At 33.9% G+C, this 14342-nt stretch overlaps 1 protein-coding gene across 1 annotated transcript in view; it reads left to right on the top strand.

The window, feature by feature from the left end:
• The first annotated feature begins 759 nt into the window (after positions 1 to 759).
• Positions 760 to 14342, top strand: part of LOC122400070 (calexcitin-2) — a 67953-nt gene continuing 54370 nt past the window's right edge. The window contains exon 1 of the mRNA XM_043401276.1: positions 760 to 916. The gene's annotated coding sequence lies outside the window, so the exon portion shown is untranslated. The remainder of the gene's footprint in view (positions 917 to 14342) is intronic.

Raw genomic sequence — 14342 nt, 5'->3', positions numbered from 1 at the left:
AAAAACATGAGACTCCAGATCTAGTCTGCTCGTTCAATGACATATAATTCAGTCAATTTTTATTACATTCGCTCGAAAAAAATTATGAGCATTCACAAAGCATAAATAAATATGTAAGCAAAGTATTAAAATTTATAAGCTAATAGTTTTTCTTAGAAAAAAAAAAATATGTGGAAGGACCAAAAACATGAGATTCCAGATCTGGTCTGCTCGTTCAGTGACATATAATTCAGTCAATTTTGATTACATTCGTTCGAAAAAAATTATGAACGTTCCCAAAGAATAAATAAATATGTACGCAAAGTGTTAAAATTTATAAAATTGTACTTTTTTCATAAAAAAAAATCTCTGAAGGGGCCAAAAAAATGAGACTCCAGATCTAGTGTGCTCGTTCGATGACATATAATTCAGTCAATTTTTATTACATTCGCTCGAAAAAAATTATGAGCATTCCTAAAGCATAAGTAAATATGTACGCAAAGTATTAAAATTTATAAACTTGTACTTTTTTTTATAAAAAAAATCTTTGAAAGGGCCAAAAAAATGAGATATCAGAATGAGGGCTGAATCTGGCCAGGAAAGTAGTCGATTTAAAATACGCAGCATCGATGGGACGCGCGATTAGAGCACGTGGTGGTTTTTGCGCGACGAAGGAGCCTAGTGGACGTAGCTTAAGAGGCCGATCTGCGCAAGCACAGGTACAAGTTCGAGGGTATAAAGAGGAGAAGCCCGAGCCCGCTGCGCGCACTTTGTGCTTCATCTGTCCGTCATTCACGTCGCACGTTCGCTGTTTCGCGGTGGTTTGCTCGTTTTTTCATTTCCACCTGGGTTCCCGATCGCTGCACAGGGAACTATTCGCTGCCCTGCCACCCTTTACGCTCCGTGGACTCAGCCCAGGCTCGCTCGACCCACGCAGGTAGGTGCGAAGAATTTTTAATAATTTTTTATTTCTTTTCCTTTTTTTTTATTCGATGGGGGAATAATGTTCACTCGATATATTCGCGGCGTTGAAATTTATCTCTGAGCCGAAGTGACGGGAGCTGACACGGTTTCTGATATCGAGCCTCGAATGGATCAGTGCAAGTGCGATCACAGTGATCAGATTGGTTCTGATAAATTTTTCTTGGCTTCTGGCGATGTCGAAACGATCGGTGAAAGTGAATTGGCGATTTTTTAAATATCTGTCAAAATGAATATCTTTATCTATTTAGCTCAGAATTAATAGAGAAACGTTTCAAACCTGTGGTGATTCGATATTCTCTCTTGTTTAATTATTTCACACGTTTCGTTGGAAAGGAACAATTTTCGCGTAACCATTTTCTCGTACCGTGCGAGAATGATAATTTTAAAAAGTGACCGTTTGGACTACGAATGAAAAAACCAGAAAGGTTTCACTCTTTGTACGGGAATTTATTTAGGCGATTGAGATCAATTTTTAAACTACGTTTATATAATTTATTTCAATTCGATGAAATTCTATGCGAGAGAATAGTATGTTAAAGGAATTCCAGTCGTTTCTTAAAGTCCTTTCTGAACAAGTAGATTCGATAAGCCAGTTACGTTCGACCACATTCCATTTAATTTAAGTGTGCAATTGGTTAATTGTAGTTTGCATCATTAAGTCGAGAAATCGTGTATGTTACACGATTGTCGTCTTTATCAATATTATTTCTTAAAGCTCGAATACAGAATCCATCGTACAACCCAGTTATTTAAATATAATTCGTATTTTATCTTGTAATTCTTTAACAGACAGGGCAAAATATACTATTATATTTTATTTGTGTCGAATGCATTCTGAATCTTTTAATTTATTTTTAAAAATATAAAAGCAAACGGTACACCAGACATTATAATATTTTAATTTTGTGTTATTTATGACAACTTTCGACATATGAAAAGACTATACGAATATTTTAAATTTCTTGTTTCAAACACGAATATAAAAATAAATAAAAGAAATGTGAAAGAAATGTATTTTCTCACAGTTTCAAGAAATAATAAAAAATAAATAAATATATTTATCGAGTCACTGAATAAATAGACGTTCAGATACAAATTTTGTCTAACTAAATAGACGTAGACTAAAATGGATTAAAATATATGCTAAACAATTTATTGCAATTTAAAATTTTTTATAAAATAGAACAAGCTATACAGAATTTCAATATTAAATGTTCTCCATTTCAATATATTCTTTTTTAACGTAACTTGTAATTGTAAATAAAACTATTTGCAAATAATTATAATAATATTAACGTTAATAAAAGGGTTCGTTGCATTACAGAAAATCTTATTTAAAGTTCCGCGAAGTTTCTCCAGTAATTCGTGCTATCGGAAATACGATTGCGAGAAGCAGAAAATGATGGACCATCTACTTCTGTTGTTTCTTCGAGCCTTCAATTACAGAGTACTCTGAGTTCGATAGTTGTCTTAAGGTGGCAGGGGTGGAGGTGTGGGGGAAACTTAACGTGTTTGAAAATTCCGCATACTTGGGCGTATCGGGAACTTTTACAGGAATACCATCGCGTAAAAGCAGCCCGATCTCTTCACAGTGATTTTTTCTTTTTTTCTTTACCCTGACCAACGAGAACTTTGATCGATCGAGAGTATCGCACTAAACGGACCGTTAATTCTCCCAATTTTCAGATTTAATTTCCGAAACTTCACCGCACCTGTGCAGTCGTTTAACTTTTGTTATCGTTTCGCGGAATTGAAAAATCGCGCTCGCCGCGGGTGCCGTTCCGTTTAATTCCGGAAACTTTCCCGGTCGCCGTGCAGCTTATTAATTTTAATACACGATCTTAAATCGGGACGTTGTATTTTGTTATGGGAAATGTCTCAACGCGGGGCTCAACGTTTCCATCAATTATTTAAACCCCGTTGGAGATTTGTTCCTGTTTGTTTCGGTGCTCGTGCGAAAATTGGGGCACGGAATGTTATAATTTAGACTGCGGATGTTTATGCATTTATGGGAAATTTCAATTTTCAAAAAACTACAGAATTTAGTTAATATGCAAGAATATAAGAAATACTTAAAGCAAGGTACGAATTATTATGTCTAGGGGTTGAGACAACCCTCTACGAAGCTCCAATTTCATTAATTTTATTAATAAAAATATGAATTTGCATGATGATCCGCAGTCTGGTTATAATAATCAACGTAACGTTATTTAGTAGTTGGTTAATTTGTTTTTAGCAGGATCAACCCACTAAGATTAAAGCGAAGAATTGTTTTATCCGTATGAAGAGAAATATATTTGATAAATGGTGGTTGAATTACATTTTCGAGTGTTGTAATTTACCAAAGTGAAGAATGTGAAATGAATATTAAATCTTTCAATCGTAAAGCGTAACATTTTTAATGTAATACTGTATTATGTTCTTATCGCGTTCGCTGTCACAGAATTAGATTTTCTATTTGCGTATTCTTAGTCGTTATGCATCCGCGAGACTTTTATTTTGCAAACAGAGGATATTTCTATTGCATTTGGTAATAGAACACCGTTCCATACGCGGATAATAACGGACCGAGAACAATGATGTACGTGTTCCCACAATGGAAGTTATTAAACGATGATTGTCAATAAATATCAAACAGTGATATTCCGTTATGAAGTCTCTATTATCCCATTATGTCGTGGTACTGAAATAAAAGGACGCAGTTTTCTGCGACATCTATTGGAGAGGAAAGCTGTTGAGACAGCTAAAGTGTTATCACTATTTGCAACAAAACAATCATCATTTTTTCTTATTAAAACACGAGCCTGGCGTACAATCAGCTTTTAATCGAATTAGATGGTTATACGATGAAATTGATATTCGCAAGGAAACCGTTGCTCGGATGAAAATGGATTCCAATTATTTTTTAAACGAACGAGATAAAGATTGTAACCAAACGCTGGATGTGAAATAAAATTTTAATTATTCGCTGACTCCGTAGTTAGTAAACATTATCTCGTTTATTTGTGAAATAAAAATGATAGAGTATTTCGAATACGTGATCCTGTAACTATTTTTAAACGTGCTTAAATATGTAACGAGAGTACGCAGTTTTTTTTGCGACACTAAACAGAAAAGGAAGATACCGCGGTAGAAAACTAAAGTATCGTCATTAATTTTAATAAAACCGTAATCATAGTCTTCATTGAAATATTGGCCCAGGTGCTATTATGCTTTTAACGAAATTATATAGCCCCCATGAAAGTCGTGCAATTATGGAATAGAAGCTCAGCAACTTATAATTATTCAGAAATTGGATGATCGATTGGAACATCTGTACAAATTGCAATCGAAAAACGATTATCTGCAGTTTTGCAAGAAATTTAATCGGGAAATGAATTTCAATTAGAATTTAATATAATAATTTAAAATCAAATTTTAATTTTATTGAAAACCCAGTAGCTTGGCAAATAAGTGATTGTCTCGGACAATTATGTAAATATAATTGCAAGAATTAGTTGTCACATAATCGACCAAGAAGCTACATCGAAGTTCCAAATATGAATTTTCGAAAAAAATTGAATCATTTCGGTGCTTTAGCGATTGTTCACGACTTTAATACAATTATAACAATTAATTTTTAAACGAGTTAAGTGAACGATTACAACGATACAGTAATTAATAAATAATTCAATAATTTCTCGAGGTATATATTTCTAAATGAAAAACATGATCAAATAAATCAAGCGATTGTTCGTAAGTTTTGCAAAAAAACAATAGCCGACAGAAAAGCGATTAAAATATAAATGCATCACATGCCACGAACATTTAACTCTCTGTTGAATGAATTCTTTTTATTTTTCGAGAAAGAGCTTATTTAATTACACGCATATTCATGAATTAATTAATGTTCGAGCCGAACAATATGTAGTTAAATCTGCAGAGTTATTACATGCTGTCATGGAAGAGCATCGAGCGAGAATCCTGTAAAATTTAACTAAATTTTTACGGTGATTATCTCCATTATGCTTTATTATTGCGTAACATATTTCTCAGTCGCTCGAAATAGAATTTTTGACAAATTATCCAATCCTTGCGACCTTTCTTTTGATAGCCACATCGCGTACATATAAACACATATATTTATCTCGCAACATGAAAAATGACTATGGATCACCGATTGTATCTTTGAAATACTATCTCGCGTGCGGAGATTAACATCTGTATTTAAATGGAGTACTAAGTTAATGGTCTTGCGAAAATCTACCATATTTCATATCCATATGCATCGAGGGGTGTGTACGAATTCGAAAATAATTCTATTTCAAGGTTTTAATTATTTAAAAGGGTTTCTCAAAATCCCTATCTTCCCTTCGAATGCTTTTTTTACAAAATTTTTTTCTTTTTGTAATCTGTCTCCGAAGTCGATCTTTACGGCTAGTGATTTACTCCCCCCTCCTCGTTATAAGCCGCCATTTTGATACGAACGTTGTGACATCGCGTACCTTAAATTTTAAGACGGGCCACCCCAACAAAAACACACAATTTCGTTTTATTTATTCAAAGCGAGTAAAAAATTCGCGATAAATCGGGGAATCGATTCTTCGTTTGAAAATAGATCGAAAATGTAGAATAAAGTTATTTGGTACGATGCTTCGTTTACGAGAAAACTTTGAAAAATTATGGAGTACGTTTCCCTTCAAATGTCTGACAATTATCGATCATTTCTACTTGCATTAGTAAACGTTAATATCAATAAATGTTAATGTGTAATGTGATATGTACATGTTTTTTGTCGAGCTCAGTGTTTAGTTACTAGCTGGAAACAGGTAAAACCAATAATACCTTCGTTAATATTCAAAGAAGACAGAATAAGTGAAAATATCGAATAGTGATCAGACGCGTTAGTCGTATTAATTTATTAAATTGATTTTCTCGAAAACGAAGCGTCCTATGGAAAACATTTATTCTACATTTTCCGCTCATTTTTACACAAACAATCGCTCTCTATTTTTGTTTTACCACTAAATTTAACCCACGTTGTTTAAATAACAATAGTTTGGTCGGATGGTTCTACTTATAATGAGATGCTATTATTTCTATAGTTACTTTATTTGCATAATAATCAAGCATTCCTTCATTATTTATTCGACTGAAATTTGTTTTGTTGTAAATTGATTTTTTCGAAAATGAAGCCCCTTAGGATACGATTTTTATATAAAGAATCGCGATCTTATCTTATTTTATTATGAAACTTGACCCACGTTATTTCAATAACCACAGTTGGCCTAATCAGACGATCGTATTCTACTAGTGTGACACCAAGGTACTATTATTTCTGGACACCCATAGTTATTTATACAATAATCTGTCATTTGTTTTTTTTATTAGTCTTATTTTTAATTTCATTAGAATTCCCTGTGTTGGCACGTTCTTCGTAGATTAAAGTTAACGAAGGATAAAGAAACGTCTCTTGAACGTTGTCTGTTATCAATTTAATCCTGCATTTTTCCCGCCGTCGCGACACACGAGAACGCAGTAAAGATACGAATAGTCGATGGTTTTATGTCAGGCGTTGCAACATTTTTTTCCACCCCTCCCGTTCCCACGGTTTTACAGTTTGAACTCGTAGTTTACGAGCACTCAGCGTCCATTGCATAGGATCCTACTGGAAAATAATAACTTGACTCTCGGTCGCGTTCGTTCGCGACCGCGCGAATAAAAAGTCAAATTCGGTGGACGCGCCCTCGGGGGAAAGAAGGAGAATTGCTCTGTCCCGAACAACATTCCGAGTTAGCGAAAGTTCCTAAGCTGTAAATCGGCTTTAGCCGCTGGAACGTGCCATTTTTCCCATGAATAAATAACAAATTAAAACGGAATAGAATTTTCGACGAGTTAGGGCGGCATTTTGTCGCGTCTCCGGTCGAAGAATCACCGTTTAGGATCCTTTCTCATAAAAAAAATACTATTAACAAACTAAACGAGTCTTTGATAATATTTCGATGCTGTTCGAAAACAATTGTTGATGTATTTTTTACAAGATACTAATAAATTGTGTTTCTATTAATATAAAAATTATGAGAGGAATGAATTTTCTCTTCTGACGTTAGTTCCCTTCGGGATTAATGTTCTCAGAGACTTCTGTCGGATGAAATTAATCGTTCCTTCGAAATGATTCGTCTTACAAGTATTCAACCAATTCTTTGAGAAACATAAGCCTCTTCCTTTTCTCATGCCTCTCCAAAGATCTGCAGTAGTTTCAGAGCTACTGGGTGAACTACTCGAGGAAAGAGAAGACACTTCTTGTGGAGAGACTTTTCTTCTCGAGCAATCATTTGTACCAGTCTATGATCATTGTTGAACACTGGCTAAGTAAGACTTTGGGTACATAACCGGGCAACTTTTAAATGGCGCACTTTCTATGCGACCGCGATTTCTTCTTTCGACCTGAAGTGGATTTTATGCGTGCTCGTGTTCTCAGAGAATCTCCCACGTGTCTTGAAACAAGTCTGAATTTATTTGAATATTGTTGAAGAACATACGAATACAAATTGGGGGCATTTAAAATAATAAATCTATTTGTTCTTCCATGACGACCTAACATGTTATTTGCAAAAGCAATTTTAAAAATAGTAATTGTATGGAAAATATCGAGACATCGATTCTTCATATTTTGAATTTATTCTCGTTGAACAATTAAGTTTTTTTTTTATTAATTCTGAGTTCTAGAATTTTTTTAAATATGAACTTTTCGCGGCCCTGCTGCCAACTTTTTCTAGAATTTTCAAACGTTATTACTTACGTCTTATTGTAAAAGTTAGGATCGCACAAATGTTGAAAGCAGTTCTGGCGCCATATTCCTTCGGATCGAGAATCTCTGTTGTAAAGGAACCGAGTTTCTGAAACTTTTTTTATCTTAATATGTAATAACCACATTGTGGTTAATCGTACTCGAGATAACGCGTACTATCTGCTTAATTAATTGTGCTCAATTTCGAACATTTAACTGATCGTAACTTCTTCGTTACATTACAGTCGTGAAAGAATTCGTTTCAAAGCTGAGGCAGCTGAAAATCCAATTCTTTAATAAATAAATTGAAATTTATCTCTATGAAACACGTTATACATACTACTTAAATATAATTGTAATGACATTTGTTTGTGACGGTTGTTAATGACGTTTGTTTGACATTTCTGGCCTGAAATTATATTTTCGGTAATGAATTTTTTTTCTCGAAAATGCGTAGGAATTCAAGGGTACTTGTATTCACCAAAAATAATCGTAATTGACCTCTGCAATCGAAAATAATTTTTCCAGAACGATTTGAAATTTTTTTTTTCGCTGAAAAATTTCAGCACCTGTCGATTTTTCTTAAAAATTCGTTTTTCATTTTTAATAAATTTGTTTGACGTCCTACGGAAAAGTTGTTTAATACTTTTTTGCAGGTATCCATGAGCTCTACTTCCATACTAAATTTCATTGAGATACCTTCACTATTGTAGAAGTTGTGAACGTTTCAAGATTGGGCCATTTTTATGGGGTTTTTCGCACTTTATGGGATGATTGGAACAAGTTTTTGAACATTCTTGGTATCTCTACATATTCTTCACTAAAATACGCGTTGTTTGCCTTTTGAAACATTAAAATCCTTCAATCCGTTCAGAAGTCATAACGTTTTAAAGATACGCATGAAATTTCAGGGAACCATTTCTGGCAAGAAATTATATTTTCGGTAAAGAATTTTTTTCTCGAAAGTGCGTAGGATTTCAAGGGTATGTGTAATGACCAAAAATGATTGTAATCGACCCCTGCAATCAACAATAATTTTTTTAGAACGATTTAAAATTTGTTAGTTTCGCCGAAAAATTTCAGCTACTCGAATTTTTTTCTCAAAAGTGCGTAGGATTTCGGGGGTATGTCTATTCACAAAAAATGATTGTAATTGACCCCTGCAAGCAAAAATAATTTTTTAATAACTTTTTAACGAAGCCTCAATCAAGAAATTTTCGTCTGCTTTTGCCCTCTAGAATCTTCCATTAAAATTTTTCCCAGGGTAACACCCTGTATATTAACGATTAAATGAGCGACAGGAGGCAGTTGTGCAAGAAGTTGACCACTCGGTGGACGTCGAATGTTATCGATATTTAAAAAAAAAAATGCTTTCGTGAAATCGGCCAACAGAAGAAACTAAATACTTGTATCACGTGTCTCAAGACGTGATTCCCAATGAGAATTACCAAGAAAACCATGGAAGATTTCAAGCGACTGCTTCCCGCGGCGTTCGTACCAATCGTTCCCTTGTATCTGGCTTAGCTAAACGATACACAGTGTCGTTCAATTAACTCCGGACGATGGAATCTAAAGGATTTAAGGGGAGGGAAGAGAGGTGGCCATATGACGGCAATATTCAGACGCTCATTTCTCGACAACCATTGAGAACGAGGCTTACGTCGATGCGACATCGCTGGCACGAAATTGGCCCAACATTTCGCTGATTAACAATAAGCTATCGCGTTCCCCTCCAGAACCATCTCTGACCAACGTCATCAATTTTAATCGATGACTTCCAACAAACTCGAATTTTAACAATCGAATCTATAAATACAAATAAATCCACAAACATCGTTCTCTGTTAATTTCATTTATTTTTAAAAATTTTTATATTTTTCGATTCGTTTAATTTGATTTAAGCCAAACAATAGACGCTCGAAACAACGAAAATATTATAATCGTTAATAATAAATATTCGACCAAAGTGAGTATTATTAAAAATTTGAACTTAAAATAATAATCGTGTAGCGTTGTTCGTAATATTTTTACACACGAGTGGTGACTCAAAGAGAACTTTCATTAAACACTGCCCGACTTTGTACGATAGAGGGATTAGAAATTCTTAGTAAATACGGTCCATAATCCTGGTAGTTCGTTGTGAGATTAATACCCGTCGTAGACCCAGCTTTCCCGCCAAATTCGATCCTCTTTTTTTTTTTGTGTGTGTGTTCCGTCTGCAAATCGGATTTTATCTACGAATGGGTGGACCAGGGACGGCTAAAGTTTCCTTCAATTTGCCGAAACGGCGATTACAAGCGGGTCGAGTGTCGTTTAACTGCTGGGATCTGTTGAACTGCACACTAATTGCATGTACAAATATACAATTAAAGGTTCATTTGCGAGGTACCGGCTAAGATATTCGAGCGAACGTTTTGTTAATTGACTATTGGTCGCGTCGGAATGGACGGTTAACAGTGGAAGGTCGAGGAAAAGCTCGGTTGTTGGGATTTCGATTGAAAAAATTGCTCATTTTTCAGTCCCAACGAGAAGTGGTAGGGACATTTCAAGGTCGAACAATTTTGTTTGAACGAAACATTTTCTTAATTTTATTCGTAATGTGCATAGAATCGACTGTACTTCAAGGTCTTCGAAGGTTTCTGAGAAGAAATTTAAATTACTTCTTGGAGAACGTTGGTTCACACGTGTTTGGTCTCTAAATTATTTTTATTCCCAACGAGAATAAAGTCAAGATTTGTATATTTTATTAACAGAAAACAATAATTTCCTTCTTGCGATACACGAAGAGAAGCATTCCATTTTAACGAAGAAATTGAGAAAAAGAGAAATATTGCTGAGATATTCGAAAGGACGTTTTGTTAATTAAATGTGAGTTGAATTTGTAAGGTTACAAGTGGAAGGTCGATGAAGATTTCTATCGTTTTAGAAGATTTACTTATAAATTGGATGTCAAGTTGGATCGTTGTAGTTGAACGATAATTCGAGTAAATATCTGTTTTATCGCTGAGTGCACATCCAAGATCTTCGATTTTATTCTATTCTCCGTGGCACAGCGGCACAATTTCACGGATTTATGGATGATTGGGCAAAAAGTAACAAGCACCGAACGGAATAGAAATATAATAGGACCCTGATTATTCGAACCAACAGATATTATTATAATCAAGTTTTTCGAAATTTTGAACGAAGACTTCGGAATTTTTATTATCCTCTGTTCTAGTTTTCCAACATTTCTCACCTATACGTGTGTTGCTCGTCGTTTTATAGTGTAATTTCATAATTAATTATTTCGAGCAATTTCTAATTTCACGGTTAATAATTTCTAGGAACTTTTACATCTGCGGTTAGTGATTTCGAGATATTTCTAATTTCATGGCTTAGCAACTTCGAGAAATGTCAAAATTAATCATTAAAAGAAAGTTTTTATTTTTATGATTTTATTTCATATCAAAAATAATAATATAAGCTGGGTTTTTCAAATTATTTTGCAGTTTTCTAATTAACAATTTAGAAGTTCCTCATTCCATAGTTATTAAACAGAAACTAAAGAAACTTTTTTAAATTGAATATATTACAAACAGAAAAAGGTGACAATTTATTTTCGATATTTTAGAATAAATGGAGACTTTTGATATATTTTTCATTGTTTATCTGGAAAATTTCTGTAGCAATGTTGGATGGTGTAGCTTTTTAAACGCAGACATGGTAAAAATTTTTTGGTCGAATAAAAATTTGAAACCGAATCGCGCAATAGAATATTGACGAACAAATCAGAATTTAAGTGTTCGATCCCAGTGGGATTGCGTTTGAATTGCTGTACGTTTATTCGTCGTTTAAAATTCGAGTATAATGTTGCCCGTTTCTGATAAAATGTGCATGATCGAAGTTATGTATCTTTATTGGGTCGTATGGTGAACGATAACGGTATTATTGTCCGGCTCCTGTCTAATGTAATAAATCCGATTTCCCCATACGGCAATCTAAAGCTTCTCCCTCGTCAGTTTTCGCGGCGAGATCGACGTTCCGGTGCCTTTAGAATTATTCCTTCCATGGGAATGACGTCCCTCTTGGAGGAAATATTTCGATAAGACGAATGGCTTAGTCGCTATCAGTATTGGATTGCAATGAAGCACCGTACGGTTTATAATGCAAATAAATTCCCAGATACATAAATCACATTTCTCTCGTCGGCGTCGATCAGATTAACCATATTCCATGTTATTAATATTACTCTTTGGAAGACATAGTTTCACGGAATTCTGTGACATCGATCTTGAGAAATAAATAGTAATAACTCTTCAAATTTACATTCCTTCGTAGAAATACGAGAAGTTAAAAATTAAAAGTATAAAAATATCATACATGCTAGATCACATTATTTGACACTATTTTTAAATATCATTGCCTGCTTTGATATTTTTGCAAAATTTAATTAATTCTTCTCCAGTTCAAAGTCCATATAGAAAATGTTTAAAATTATCATTGTGTTTATCGACAAAATCATTTGTTTTTTCCAAATTATATCTGTGTAAGTTTTCAGATTTTTAAGGTGGATTTGTTTTTACATTCTCCATGTCAGGTTCCATTTTTGTTTACATAATCATTCGATGCGTTCGTCACTCTCAGAAAATGCGTTGCATATAAAATGGCAATTTCGATTTTATCTGGATGCAAATTTTTCTGCGAGATCAGCCCCCCATTTTGTTTTCATGGGATGGAATTCGAGCGATGATATATGTTTATTTTGTTTTGGATCTCTGCTCAACTAAAATTTTATTGAAATACCTTAAATCATTTTTTTTTAAATCACTGTTAAATATGGAAGAATTACCATACAGAAACAAACTATATTACTATAAATACAAAATCAAAGCAATTATAATGATTTGAGGGAAACATAGACAGTATGATAATATCGAAATGGAAAATGTAAATAGTAAAATTAGGTAAAAAATAAGAAAATGTGTAAAATAGAGATTTACTTTATACGTGTGAAAAATTTTAAGTCAATCGGTCCATTTGTTCTCGAGATACTACGTCAACGAGTTTGAAAAATGTTGTGGGAAACACGGCTTACTACGTTAGCGTATACAGGGTGTCCCACTTACTTCGACCAAGTTGAATATCTCGAATATTAACCTCTTATTCAATCACAACTTATTCTGCAATATCACCTTTAAATTCATACGTTTCTATATTTCCAACAGATTCAATTCATCGCAATTTATTCCTATTTATTACCGTGCATTGCTTAAATAAAAAAGATCAATACAAAACACAAAATTATCAAAATTGGATTAGATTTCTCCCCAAACGTAAATTTCATTAATTCCAGAGAAGAAATTGTATAAATTGCTAACGCTATAATTAAACAAGCGTGTATGTGTGTTAGAGGTGGTGTATCTTTGCATGGTTCTACTTGCAAAAAGAGTTTTTTAAGAGAAGATGGACTTCCTTGATCGTTTAACAGCGTCCAACTACCATTCTTTTCATTTATAATCAGAAAGTAGATACGACTCGTCCCAGTTTCCAGAATCACCCTATACAATGTTCACGCACGTAGTAACGGAAGGCAAAGTGAAGGAAGCACCAGAGCAAGTCGTGGACAGCACTATTGTTTGTAGTCACGGACGAATGGTTACCGAAAGTTGCCTTCACGGAGATTGAAGCGAAACTTTAATGGAAAAGCGAAAACTTCACTCCGTAAAAGCTGCTGCTTATTTAAAACGCGCCGACTGCCATATTGTTTTCAATGAAACGGTCCCGGACGCCATTTCTCCCACAGTTGCCAGCTACTGGATCACTTTACGAGCATCTGTATCTATTTTATTAAGATAAAACAGCATTCCGGAATTCCGTTTTCTTTCTGCAAAAATTAATAATCAGAGAAGACTATAGCATGCATTAGAAACCTGAATATTTAGAAAATATACATTTTATATTGTATGATATAATATATATTATTCGTAAATAAAAAAATTATAGTATAATATAATATGATCACTAAATTTCTTTAGTGTATTATATATATAATTTTATGTAAGAGAATTTGAGCAATGGCGATGTATTCAACTTAACCATAAATTGTACCTGGCTTATGTTTAACCGACTCTGGTATTATAGTTCTTCGAGTAAAAAATTAGCTAGAAGGAATAGGGGTTACAGGGATTCACCCAGAGGCTGATATATGATACAAAAGTTTACCTTTAACGAGACTTTGGCTGTAATGAAAATAAATTATATTTTCTTTTATTTTTAACTAACCCAGACTACTCTCCATTTATATTTCAATCTATCGATTCGACGGAGCAAGAAAGTTTGATTATTCGGTAATAAATAGTAGCCCATTAATAATAATCTTGAACTCGTTTTATTTCTTAAATAATTGCTAATAGCTCAAGTAAGAAAGTATATTGCTTGAGATAGGAAATTTAGGATTAACGACGAAATAAATTACCGAAAACGTTTGTGGAAATTAGAATGTTATCTCAACACGGATTTGTTAGCTAAATTGTCACGCATGAGTGATTTTGGAATCGGTCCATTCCACGTATTAAAGTTTTTTGTAAGAAATCGCCAAGTTTCATAAATCTCGTTGCGAAACTTCGCA

This window comes from Colletes gigas, unplaced genomic scaffold, assembly GCF_013123115.1.
Source record: "Colletes gigas isolate AHSC1104 unplaced genomic scaffold, ASM1312311v1 Colletes_gigas_Sc00016, whole genome shotgun sequence".
Taxonomy (NCBI): Eukaryota; Metazoa; Arthropoda; class Insecta; order Hymenoptera; family Colletidae; genus Colletes; species Colletes gigas.
Note: the sequence above shows the minus strand (reverse complement) of the source record. Positions and strands in the feature narration are given on the sequence as shown.